The sequence below is a fragment of the Spinacia oleracea genome, chromosome 6 (genome assembly GCF_020520425.1).
Source record: "Spinacia oleracea cultivar Varoflay chromosome 6, BTI_SOV_V1, whole genome shotgun sequence".
Classification (NCBI taxonomy): domain Eukaryota; kingdom Viridiplantae; phylum Streptophyta; class Magnoliopsida; order Caryophyllales; family Amaranthaceae; genus Spinacia; species Spinacia oleracea.
Genome location: NC_079492.1, coordinates 46,552,774 through 46,566,080, shown reverse-complemented (window position 1 = coordinate 46,566,080; position 13,307 = coordinate 46,552,774). Strand labels below are relative to the sequence as shown.

Below are 13,307 nucleotides of genomic sequence, written 5' to 3'. Positions count from 1 at the left end.
TCAACCATTTCCCCTGGTAACATTAATTCTTTCATGTATTTCCTTTTTTTTTTTGTCAGTAATAGACCAGACTAGAACCTGCTCATTCGCTTTCTCTGGTCTGCTCATTAACTTTCTCTGGTCTGCTCATTAACTTTCTTGGTAATCAGAAACCAAGTCCAATCTGGTAATCTGTATAATATATAACATCCTTTACTTCAGAAAATAGATGGTGATTAGGCCCTTCAACATATGCTCAAACCTCTTCAAGTCTGAACTATTACTGTGATAATATTAGAGAACTTCAAGCTCAGAAACAAATCCAACATAATAGAAAGTCTTACAGTTGACAGGGGAGTCTGGGTGAATTTTTGTTTGAGAAGTAAATGATTAAGTATTAGAGACGAAGTAAATGATTAAGTATTAGAGAAAAGAGTAGAAAATCAGATCAGTAAAACTATACATATACTTTTCTTATTTCAATACTTCAATAGATTCAAAACAGGTTGATCTTGATACAACTTCTAAGAATGCCAACTAATATTCTCCACAAGCAAATATCAGTAACTCCCTAGTCGGCCCAACACTATCATTGTTCTATTGAATCTTTATTCAGCACTAAAAGCAGAAGGGCGGATATGAAAACAAAGAACCAAAAGTAATTCACATACAGATACTGGCATATAGAACTGAACTAGAACCAAAATGGACAGCCCCCACTCCAATCTTGATTATGCAGACAGAAACTCCCTAATTCATGATTTTCTCTGGTTTATTGTCGTTAATACTTTTCTCTGGTTTATTCTCGTTAATTCAAGATATATTTTCCTTCTAAAGTGTTGATTAATATTGAGTGCCTCTATGACTAGGGTGTTGACAGTTTTTGTTCCTTGGCGATTGAGAATGGCCAAGGCGTCGAAATAGTTGCAATTGGAACAGTGTATGTTGGGAAGGAAAGGGAAGTGGTCATGAATCATTTTAAACCCGTGCCTAGTGGTCATTATCGAGTTTGTATTAAGGAAGATATCAACTCAAGTGCACCTTTGCCATGTCCCGAAGGGGTAACAAAATACGTTTGTCAAGGCCGGAATGGATTTTTAATTTGGCCTGCACATTTGGTTTTTCCGATAACGAAGGTATATCACTGAAAGTTTTTGAGTTTTATCTTACAATTATCTATATATATTTATTTTATTCGGCCTATAATTTTACATACTCTTTCATACTCCCTCCGTATTTTTTTAAGGGATACACTTGTCTTTTCCGGCCGTATTTATTTAAGAGATACACTTGCCATTTTTAGTAACTGATCAACCCCACCATCTAATTAAATAATACATCTAATATACCCTATCACCCACCATCCTATTAAACTAATATTTTCATAAACTCACCCCACCCTCCACCCACCAAAATGACATGGTCCCCACATATTTAATTATTAAAATATCTATCAAACCCCACTTGCTTTATTATTTTATTTCATTCAATTATTATTCTTAATACCCGTGCCCGGCCAAGTGTATCTCTTAAAAAAATACGGAGGGAGTATATGTTTTGTGTTATTGTATAACAAGGCTGATAAAAAAGTCACAAAGGAATTCACGTCACCATCTCCACGCTCGCCATCATCACAATCATCATCCACTCGGAGGTATACGATCACTCCCGAAGATAGGTTAAAGTTGACGTCTAGTTTGGTTAAAGTTTTCAAGGATGTAGCTATTCGAATGAAAAAGAGCGGAGAAGTCAAATCGTTCACAATCCCGGCTAGAGTGTTTCAAAAGGAGCAAAGTATTAACCTTGATTATGAAGACATGCTTGATTGGTGCTTCCAAAGAGAGATAAGATCTCATTTTTCTATTTTAATGATGTAAGTGTGTTGTACCCTTTAGCATTTCAAGTAAATGTATATATTGCTTTTCGAAAAATGATGTTAATTGTATTTTAATTTGCAAGGCATCTGAGTGAGATGGTTCAACCACAAGGTATCTCCGGGCTATATGGATTCTGTGACTGCAAGTATCTATCCCAGCTAACAGATGTGGAAAAAGAGGATGATCGATGTGACTGTTTGGCTAGGGTCTTTGCGTGCAATGATGGAAAAAACATAAAACAACTATTCTTCGTGCCTTATATTGAAGAGTAAGTCATTTGTTTAAATACTTGTACTAACTTTTTAAATCAATATTGTGCAAAAGCAACCTCTAAAATCCAAAGTATGTGAAATTACTTATGTTTTATATGTGTAGTCAGCATTGGATGTTAGTTGTTATTTGTCCATGGGTTGCATTGGTGCAATGGCTAGATCTGTCTGGAGCACAAACTGAACCTCCTAGATTTGCTAAAACAATAATCAACAGGTATGTGCTAAATTACTTACTTTGTCATATATTCTTCCTATCGTATGTTTATTTACTTAACTAAGCCTTTTACAATTACTTAGGGCAATCATCAAATTTAGCAAGGTACACCGAAAGGACATCACGAAAATAAAGACGAATCCTTTCATTATGTGGAAACAAATAGAGGTATTTACAATTTTGTAACACTATACATAGTTCGTTAATAATTTGTGTTATTAGGTGCTTAATTGATTTAATCTTTCTTGCGTAATAGTGCCCTCGTCAACCTCTAGGCTCCAAGGATAGTGGATATTATGTATGCCGCTACATGATCGAGACAATAGAGTCGAGACATATGATCATTCCTGACAAGGTATTTCTTTCGCTGCATGATTGTGTCTTTGAGCTGCTGGTTGTATTTCTTCTGCTGCTGCATGCTTGATTTGTGATGATTGGTCAGTTCTCTCAAATGGATTTTGTTCACCATAATTTTATCTGAGTTCTTTGTCAGTCCTGTCTGATTTTCTGCATGTTCAATGACATTGGTTTGTTTAATCTAGCTTCTGAGTGATATGGTTCGTGCCTCCATTTGCCTAAGTTTCATAGCCTAAAACATGTACTTGTGACAGTAATATGGTTTGTGCCTCCATTTGCCTAAGTTCCATAGCCTGAAAATTTGTGACAGTGTATCTGTCTTTTCAAACTAGTGAACTTAAACTACCTCCCTGTACTAAGTTAATTGTTGCACAAAGCATTTGCTGATATTTTCCCTAATTTAGCAACATATTGTTCTTTCATGTTGTTCAAATACTAGAATAAGACACATAACGGAACCTAAACGAAACTGATATTGGTTACACACTACACGAAATACACACTACACAGGTTGTAAGCCTTTAACAATGTATGGTTAGTTTCTGTAGATTTTTGTACCATGAAAGCTTAGATGTGTAGAATACAGGAATAAGAGTGAGTTAAAGAAATATATTTCTGCATTTGGTAACAAAGACCTGATTGCTGCTGATTCTGGAGTAGATGTTAGGCTGGTTTGGCTGGTTAGGCTGGTTTGGCTTATGGGAGTCTAAATGTTAGGCTGGTTTGGCTGGTTGGGTTTATGGGAGTGTAAATGTTAGGCTGATTTGGCTTCTGATACTGCTACCTCCCCTTTACTTCTATCAAAATACCGTATGAAACTGAAGAAGAACAGAGAATGAGGGAAGAATGGGCGGCCACACACTTTCAAACTGATTTTACAGCAGCTAGTTTACAGCAGCAGAGTAGTACACGTCCTGGCAAAACTAACAGGAACTAGCTTGTTATTTTGTATAGAAACAGGAACTTGTTATTTAGTATAGAAACGGGAACTAAAGGAAACCAAATGGTGGATGGACGGAAGTTGTTATTTAGTATAGAAACATAGAAGTTCTAAATCACTAAAAAAAACTGAGTAGAATGCATTACAATTTGAAATCAAAACAACCCAATTAAAACAAGATAACAGTATTACACAAGCAAGTGAAGCAACACTAACACCCTCCAAAAGTCAACATTGGTCAGTTGACTTTAATGTTTAAACTGACAACTACAGCAACAAAATAACCAATACTGCAAGAACACACATACAACAAGTAGCTGCTAACAAAATCCTGCAATAACTCCAACACACAACCACCAATAAACCACCCGCAAACACCACCGCTTTAGTACAGCCACAACAGCTCAAGAGTGCACATAATGAGCCTATACCGATCTGAGAAGTCCAAACCTGCTGACTTTAGAAACTGAAGCACTACACCAGCTGCAGCAAGCTCTACATAGCACCTCTAACCTTGACTACTCCATACTGACAGAACCATCCAAACCGAAGCACTGTAACATGTTAGCCACTTAATTTCATTATTCATATGCATGCCACTTAATTTCAGATTTGTGCAGTAAATGTACTTGTACAAGATGTAATAGTCCAGCAGATTTCAATATTCATATGCATGCCACTTAATTTCAGATTTGTGCAGTGAAATGTACTTGTACAGGATGTACACTTAGCTCCTAAATTCTGTCTACAAAATGTATATTAACTTATATTTACCTTGTCTTGTAGTATTTTAACAAAGCTCCTCCCACGTATTCTCAAAAACTGATTGACGAGCTAAGGGATAGGTGGATCTTATATGTTACCGGATATCACCAGCCAACTAACGATGAAGATGATGATCTATATGTGTGAGTTTGGCTAGCTCGACAGATGATATTGGTTAACAAACTATTTTTGTACTTTCTCTTTTTTGACATTAGATAGGTATTTAATTTTCTTTTGGTTGTACTATACCTTATATAGATCATTTGTCAATGAATGATAAGATTTTAATATTGAATGAAAGGATTTGGACATGAATTTTTTTTTTATTTCGTATATGAAATATGTTGCCTTTTGGTAGATTGATTGGATATGATCGATTGTATCTATTTATTTTTGGTGCGTGATGATAGTATTCCCAAATATTTATATAATATTAAAAATTACCAAATATATATATATATATATATATATATATATATATATATATATATATATATATATATATATATATATATATATAAAAATTACCAAATATATATATATATATATTATAAAATTACCGTAATTTATAATATTATTAAAAATTACCGTATTTTAATAATATTATAAATTACGATAATTTTATAATATATATTTTTTTTTAAATAAGCAGGGAATACATGACAGTTATCTGTAACAGGCGCTCTCTATGCTAATTGAAACAGGGCACCATATAAAGCGCCTATCTACCTTGACAGTTATATATGTTAATGCTTATTTAACAGTTACCTATGGCAAGCGCTCTATATTCCTTCTGAATTAATTGATTTTAAGAAGGGTATATAGAGCACCTTTCTCACACCAACGTCATATATGATCAGACATATAAAGCGCCTCTTCCAACCATTTTATAAACTTTATAAAGCATTGAGCTGGAGAGCGCCTTAGAGGCGCTTTATATAGTCTATTTTAACAGCTCTATAAACCTATTTTTGTAGTAGTGACAGAACACACCCAAACATAACAGCTTAAATATAACAAGAAGGAGTTAAGCTCATTAGACACTCTGGCTGCAACTCGAAACTGAATTGCTTTAAACAAATCAGCAGGCTGCTTACAATGATTGTTGTAAACCTTATCATTCCTATTAAGCCATATAGAGTACACTGTTTCAGCAAAGAAAGGCACTATCAGCTTCTGCCTTTTGCCCTCTTTCTTGCAGACCTTAGTGATCCAAGTTAACTCAGCTGAAAATCCCTCAGGAGCTCTATGAAACTGCAACAAAGACAAAACTTTCCCCCACACCTGAGCAGAAAACCCACAGCTAAGGTCCCGTTCGGGGACGTTGTGGTTTATGGTTTTTACGTTTTTTTAAATAAAAAAAAAACAAAAGTTGTTCGCCTAAACCGTTGCAGAAAACAAGAACCTCCCGCTTTTCGCGAAAATAAAACGAAATAAAAGAAACCATAAAAAGTGGTTTCATTGTTTCAGTTTTCGGTTTTCTTTATTCGCGTGGCTGGTTCATCTTCCTTCCCTCCTTGAGTCCTTGGTCTAGATATTTCTCCTTCCAGAGCTCCCGACATGGCTTCTTCTCTTTTCTGTGCTTTTAATGTGCCCCTTCTTCTTCTGCTATCTCTTTTGTGTAACTTTTTTTTTGTTTCAGTTTCGCCCCTTACCCCTCTATTTCTTTCTCTTCCTTCTGCAATCATGAATTAAAAATTATCAAAGGAGACATATTTTTAAATCTCTGGTTCAATAATCTTCGAGTATAGACATTTTTCTATTTATCACTCATATTATTGATTTTGGTGAATTAGCCAAATCTTTGAGTATTATTTTTTTTTTGGAGTTTATGATTTTCTACCTGATTGAATTGTACAGTAGATTCGGATTATCCTTTGAGTATCTGATTTGATAATCTGACTATTTAACTTTTTGTTTCTCACTGATGTTTGAACTATTTCAATTTATGTTTCTTGCTATTCATTGCTTGGGTATAAGCTCAGGAGCTCACGAGTTTTATTGCTTTATTTCATTAGTTTGGCTCTCGTATAGCTGGTGTACTTGGTTTATTTGTATTGTACCTAATTTCAGTACATTTCCTAATACGATGTTTATATATATGTCGAGGAATTGGTTTTGGTAATGATTATCTCCATTAATAACCAGCAAAAAAAAATGTATACCATGTTGATTCTAGCAAGTGATCATTGTTAATTTGTTCTCTGTGGGATGTGTGTTGTGAGTTGTGACTCTTGTCCAAGTGCGTGTGGTATATATTCAAGAGTTGAAACTAGAGTTTAAAAAATGCATCAGAGGATAAGAGTACCAGTTTTTAAAAAAGTTGAAACCAAAAACTAAACAGTTTTAATAAAACAGAAATCCAAAACTAAAACCAGTTTTCAGTTTTTTAAAAACTAAAAACTGAAAACATAAAATGGCACCGAACGGGCCCTAAAGAAGAGGTGCTCCACTGATTCAGAATACATACCACACAGTTACCAACTATCAGAGTAGTTAGCCAAGGAATAGAGGAAAGAAAAGCTAAAAATTGAACCATGTTCCATTGCTGTAAAAAACTAGACTCCTACGGGACAAAACAAAATAAAAAAAACTAGACTCCTACAAACAAAACAAAAGCCGAGCAAAAACTGGCTCAACTAAGAAAAGAAAACCTAAGAACTACAAAGTCAACGCTGGTCAACTATGACCAGAATCGACACCTTAAAGCACTGCAGCACCGGAACTCTAACACTTCCCTTGCCTGGTTCACTGACCAGCCTGCAGAATTACCTTGAAAAAATAACATCAAGCTTGCTGAAACGGCAAGAAACAGTATAGCATTAGAGGTCAACTCTGGTCCTGAAGAAAAGTAACAACATACTTCAGCAACCAACACCACCCATACAACCCAAGAACAACAAATTGAAACACAACTATAAATCTATAATAGCAGCACTATAACCCAACACGCCAAAACAAAAACTGCAGTAGACCAGCAAACTGCAGAAAATTGTCTACTGTTGCCTGCATGTTTTTAAATTTTATATTGATTACTTTTTTGTATCGTGTAAGCTATGCGTCTTTTTGACCATCTTCTTTTACAGGCTATAAGTGCAAGAAATAGAGATAACCAAGCTAGAAACGAGCACCCCCATCATTTGGGTAGTGGTGGATATGCAACAAGAGAAAATCAATACATCAAAGAGCAGATTAAACAGTCCCTTTTGTCAGGTTCATCATCTGAGAAACCCATATTGACTCCGAGACCTCGTCATGAGAGATGGATCGAGGGAAGAAAAGACAAGACGGGTAGGATCACAAACAAAAAGACTCAAGCGATAGTAGATTTGATAGTAAGTATCTCATTTCGTTTAATAAATAAATTTAATGTATTTTTTCAATAAGGATTTAATTATGCATTATTAATCATTTGATTTTATTATTTTGAAATAGTATGAACTGATGGAAAAAGAAAAGTCAGGCGAGTTCAAATCTGTTAGAAGCCATGATATCTTGACTGAAGCGCTTGGGAATGCAGAGCATGGTGGACATGTTAGGGGAGTTGGAGGGAGAGCAACTATTACCTCAATTTTTAAAAGGGAGAAGCGAAGTTGTCAAAATGAAGGAGTATTTACATATGCACAAGTGGAAACATTTGCTCGTCTTATCACAGAACAAGTAAGGGACCAAACAAGAGCTGAAATGAGAGTTGTTGCCCTTGACAAACTCAAATCTTGCGGTGTAAAAGTTCCTACTGATGTTGAGGTGGATATGCCCCTACATAACCTTAGTAGTTTCCAGTCAGTCGATGTTATTGATCAGCTAGTTAGTACTGATAAGCCGACTGATATTGATCAACTAGTTAGTACTGATAAGCCGACTGATATTGATCAGATTGATCATGCTGATCCTGACCCATTCACAAACACATGTAAGGTATTTACCCACTTTATTTATTATTCATAAATTGATATCGTAATTGTATTTATAATTGATCCCAAGCTTTGAAAAAATCTACCTACAGGACGAACTTCCTTGTGAGCTTATGGTCCTTGATGATAATCTTGGTTACCGAAATGTGGCAACAGGGATATTATGCCAAAGTCAACCAGGGGAGCTTATTCATAATGTCCCATTACTCGCAGATCATGTCAAAGTCACTATCGTTCACGTACTTGATGGAGAGGAACATACACCTCTACCTTTACCCTTTTTCGGACATGATGTACTAGGGGATCAAGTAGAAGGGAGTTGGGCTCAATGGCCTAAAAAACAAGTCAAATTGTCAAAAGAGGTAACTTTCAAACTTAATTCATTAACAGATCATAATACATATATGCTACACTCATAATGCATATATACTACACTGATAATTTGTTTAATTTTCTATTTTTTTCTTGAAAAATTAGAAAGTCAACCAAGAACCTGCAAAGAATAAGATTGAAAAAAAGCACGAGGGTAATGACCTTGGGTCAGCAGTTAGATGTCGCGAGAAGGGGAATGATGATGAAGGCATCCCGATTTTTCTAGTTTTTAATGCCACCTACTTGGCGTTGCCCCCAAGTTGTAAGGAGTTGTACAACCTGTACAAAAATCTAGAGTATGACTTCACTATTGATGTTGATTTTGAAGATGACGTATTTTTTATTCCCGCGCAAGAAAGTTTCACTGCTTATGTCGTTGGTGAAGATCTTAAGAATTTGCTTAACAAGAGCTATCTAAGTACATCATGTGTACATATTTGGATAAGGTAAATATATATTTATAACTTTTTTAAACATCGGTATCCACGTAGAATAATAACTATTAATATACAATTGGTGTAGATTTTTGCACAACCATTGCAAGATGAACAAAACTCAGGGTGAGATCGGGTTTTTTTCTCCGAAAAAGCTTTCTATGGTATCACATCGATCTGCGACGGTTACAAGCTATTTGACTCATTCAATATCCAAGCAAAGTAAGAAGCAATTTATACTCATCCCCTTCCATCAAAAGTAAGTGTTCTAAGTTGTTATTGTGCTCAATATCGTAAATCTAAATTTTTTCTTTTGCAAAATATTATTTGAAAATACATATTTTTTTGTGAAGATCTCATTGGATGTTGATACTACTTTTCCTTCAAAGAGGAGAAGCTTTCTTGTTCGCTTCAGCAGGAGTTGGATTAGATAGCGTGCAAGTAAAAGGACATATATCTATGTAAGTTTTAGATTAGAATAAACTTCTTTGTTCTCTTTCTTAAACTGGTTTTACTACTGTCAAATTCCTGTCATTTTACTGTTGTTTTTATGTTGGCTATAATCTGAATGTTAGCTGTGTTGTCCGGCCTGTGGGATAACTGTTGAAACACTGCACCAAAAGGGGAGGGGGAGGTGGGATTAACTCCTTTACATTCAGCCTAGCCTTCTTAGCCAGATCATGTGCTCGACTAACTATATTCCTATAGCCACATTCAGCCTAGAGCCACATTCAGCCTAGAGCCACATGCAGCCTAGCCTTCTTAGCCAGATCATGATATTTGTGAGCCACTTTTGGGCTGAGTTCATGCCATTATAGGGAATCCAGCACAGGCTCTGAAGTCTAAAGCAATACAAATGCAGTAAGTAAAAAGGTGACTAGAGACTTGTTAGGAGTCCTGTGGAGTTTGCCCATATTTTCTTCATGTTAGAATCAGAATACCAAACTTCCAAGACATCTTATAATTCTAAACTAGAACAGCAAGCTTACATTAACAACACTTCTGTCACTTTGTAGAACTCCTAACAGCAGCTTTAAAAATAATAGAGTTGAGCACAGCTTCTAAGTTTTCATGATTGTCAGTCAAGATTTCTTTAGTCTGTTGGCATAAATTTTTTCTGAGAACAGCATTCCATGAAGTTAATCCACAATTTGCCTCTTCCTTGAAGCTCGAGGGGCTAATTGTACTTTCATATTAAAACTCAATAACAGTTGATTTTTTTTGCCTCATTTATTTAACTCATTTATTTTTCTTGTGCTAAGCTTTATTGTAATGGCTTCCAGAATAAGTAATTGGTAATAGCTGAACTATACTGTAGTATTTTGTGGAGTTTCATGTTTACGTATTAGATGCTTTGGGTTTCAGTATTTAAGAATTAGAATTTAGAAGTCCTTATCTTTTAGTTTTATGAATTGTCTTAAGATGTATACCTCTCCATTAATTGCTTCTTTGTCATCACCTCTGTATGTAGTTTTTGGAGTTTGAAGAATGTCCGAAGAATCCTATTGTCTTGAATTAACAAGGAAATTAAGCTTGAAATCTGAATTAACAACAATTCAGATTGGTGTAAAATATCGTATGACACAATATTGTTCTTCTCAATCCAGCAATCCAGCAATCTCTAAATATATGTTCTTGAATTATCTTCATCCATCTTGCAAACTGAACAGGTCCCTGGTTGATTTTAGTGATCTGCTGTATCATGTTAAGTTTCATGCCAGGTCTCTGGTTCACTTTCTGAAAATGTTTACTGTGAATTGTTGCAAAAACTTGGGGGATAATAGCAAGCCTGCAGAGTCCAATTCGCCTCCAGAGTTTATATGAATATCATAGATTTATTTGATATGGGTAGATATGTTTTTGAACAGATACAGCAGGTCACTTTCTGAAAATGTTTATTGTGATCATGTTGATTTTAGTGGTCTGATGTATCTGTTCAGTTTCAAGAGTCTTCAAATGACTGATATATGCCACGCAAGTGATATATTTACCGTGTTTCAAGAGTCTACAACTAATAATACTTGGAACAATTGTTCTCATGTTTAGGAGTTATCGGACTTGGCAAGCCAACAACAAAGGATCTCGAAAGTCTCTAAGATGGAAAGAAATTACAGTAAGATTTAATTAGTTTGATTATTCTTTTTATTGTAATTCATTCATATATATGTTATTCTTTAATTTAATGTGTATTATATTTGTATCTTAGTGTTCTCGCGAACCGGAAATGCTTGAATGTGGCTATTACGTCATGAAGTACATGTATCAAATAGTTTTACTTGGACTACAATGTATTAGTAATGTGGAAGAGGTACGTGTACATGTATGTTTGTTATTATTTTATCTCAGTTGTTATTATTAATACATTATTTTGTTGAATTGAATTACAGATATTTTCTTCAAACCCGTACACTCAAGAGGAGATCGATGACGTTCGAGAAAAATGGGGTAGATATTTTATTAGTAGTTGTTTGTAGTCATTTTCTAGTTTTCAGAGATAGAAATTAGGTTATTTTTTGGAATACAATTATTTACAATGGTACGTTGAACCAACTTTCTTGTTTGAATTAATACAAAAATATTTTCGCAATTCTGCGAACCTCAGCTCTATTTATTATTTTTTTGAATATATTACGTACGTAGAAATAATTTAAATTAGCGAGAACAAAAAAAAACTAAAAACATAATACACACTTTAGGTGTCGCCTTCTATAATTACATGCGACTCCTTATGGTTAATTAATATATTTTTAAAAAAAAACATAATACTTTCGGTGTCGCCTTTTGGTATAATAGGCGACTCAAAATGGGTAAAAACGTTTAAAAAATAATTCGGAAAATAGTTTTCGTGTCGCCTGGAACATTAAGAGGCGACTCTAAAGGTAATTAGCTTAATAAAAATAATTGTGCAGAACATCTTTCGTGTCGCCTCTTAGTATATTAGGCGACTCGATTATTAACAAATTTAACAAAAATGTCCGAAAAATATGTTTTCGTGTCGCCTATAAACTTTAGAGGCGACTCGTATAATTAAAAAATTTAAAAAATAATTCCGGTAATTATTTTCCGTGTCGCCTATAGAGATTAGAGGTGACATTAAAGGTTAATTAACTCTTTTAAAATAATTAAAAAGTACCTTTCGTGTCGCCTCTTATTATAATAGGCGACTCGGAAAGATTAATTAATAAATTAATTTTTTTGAAAAATATATCTTCAGTGTCGCCTCTTCCATAACAGGCAACACGTATAATAACATTCGTGTCGCCTCAAATGGGCGACTCCAAAACACCAAAAAGTTTTAGAGTCCCTAGCTTCAGAGTCGCACCATAGGCGACACTAAAGGCAATTTAGAGGCGACGCGAAAAGGTGTTTTTGTAGTAGTGTCGGCCGGCTGGCTGGGCGTGGTGGCCAACTGGTTGGCTGGGCATGTCCGGAGGCCGGCTGCCTGGTTGGTTGGATGTCGTGGCTTGCGAGCTGGCAGTGCTTCCATTCATGGATTCTCGATCCTGTACCCATCTTGGTGGTTATGAATAATATAAACAATATAATTCATGAGGAAAAACCATAAAGCCAGGATTCCAAATTAATTGCCACATAGTCAATTAGCGTAATTAGTATACATACAATGTGATACGTGCCTTCCCTAGCTGCTCCCGAAGCGAACAAGAACAAGTATAGGACACCAAATGTCGCCCCTACGTAGATAGTCCACAACACGTTGGGATCCGCCTTAGATTCAACCAACTAGAATATTCTCTAAGGTTTTATGTGCACTCGGGAAACTCACAATAGTGATAGGCAAGTATTAAATTCTCTCTTGAATCTAATGTGTTAGAATAGTATATTGAATTGCATTATAAATTGTGATCATGAACCACATATTTATAGGGTGGAAATAGAGGAGTTTCAATTCTACTAGGAATCGATTCACTAAATCCATTAGGATTCTAATTAATTAATATCATTAGAATTATAGGTTTAATCAAATACTAAATATTTCAGTTTTACCTAAAATATCTAATTTTAGTAGAATTAGGAAAACACGATTACTTGACTCGCAAGCAACCTAGTCGACCAAGGCTTTGCACGTGTGGCCTTGAGCCCATGCTACTTGGTCGTACAGCACGCAACCCGCAGCCCACGAATGGGCGATGCTGCTTTGCTCGGCCCATGCGCGCTGGGCGTT

The 13,307-nt window shown here is 35.2% G+C and overlaps 2 long non-coding RNA genes across 2 annotated transcripts; both read left to right on the top strand.

The window, feature by feature from the left end:
* The first annotated feature begins 2,291 nt into the window (after window positions 1-2,291).
* Window positions 2,292-2,691, top strand: LOC130462678 (uncharacterized). The gene is made up of 3 exons (XR_008923331.1): window positions 2,292-2,342; window positions 2,444-2,510; window positions 2,599-2,691. It is a non-coding gene; the product is annotated as an uncharacterized lncRNA (long non-coding RNA).
* Window positions 2,692-9,316: 6,625 nt separating this feature from the next.
* On the top strand, window positions 9,317-11,435 carry LOC110786578 (uncharacterized). The gene is made up of 3 exons (XR_002532895.2): window positions 9,317-9,585; window positions 11,171-11,237; window positions 11,331-11,435. It is a non-coding gene; the product is annotated as an uncharacterized lncRNA (long non-coding RNA).
* Window positions 11,436-13,307: the final 1,872 nt, after the last annotated feature.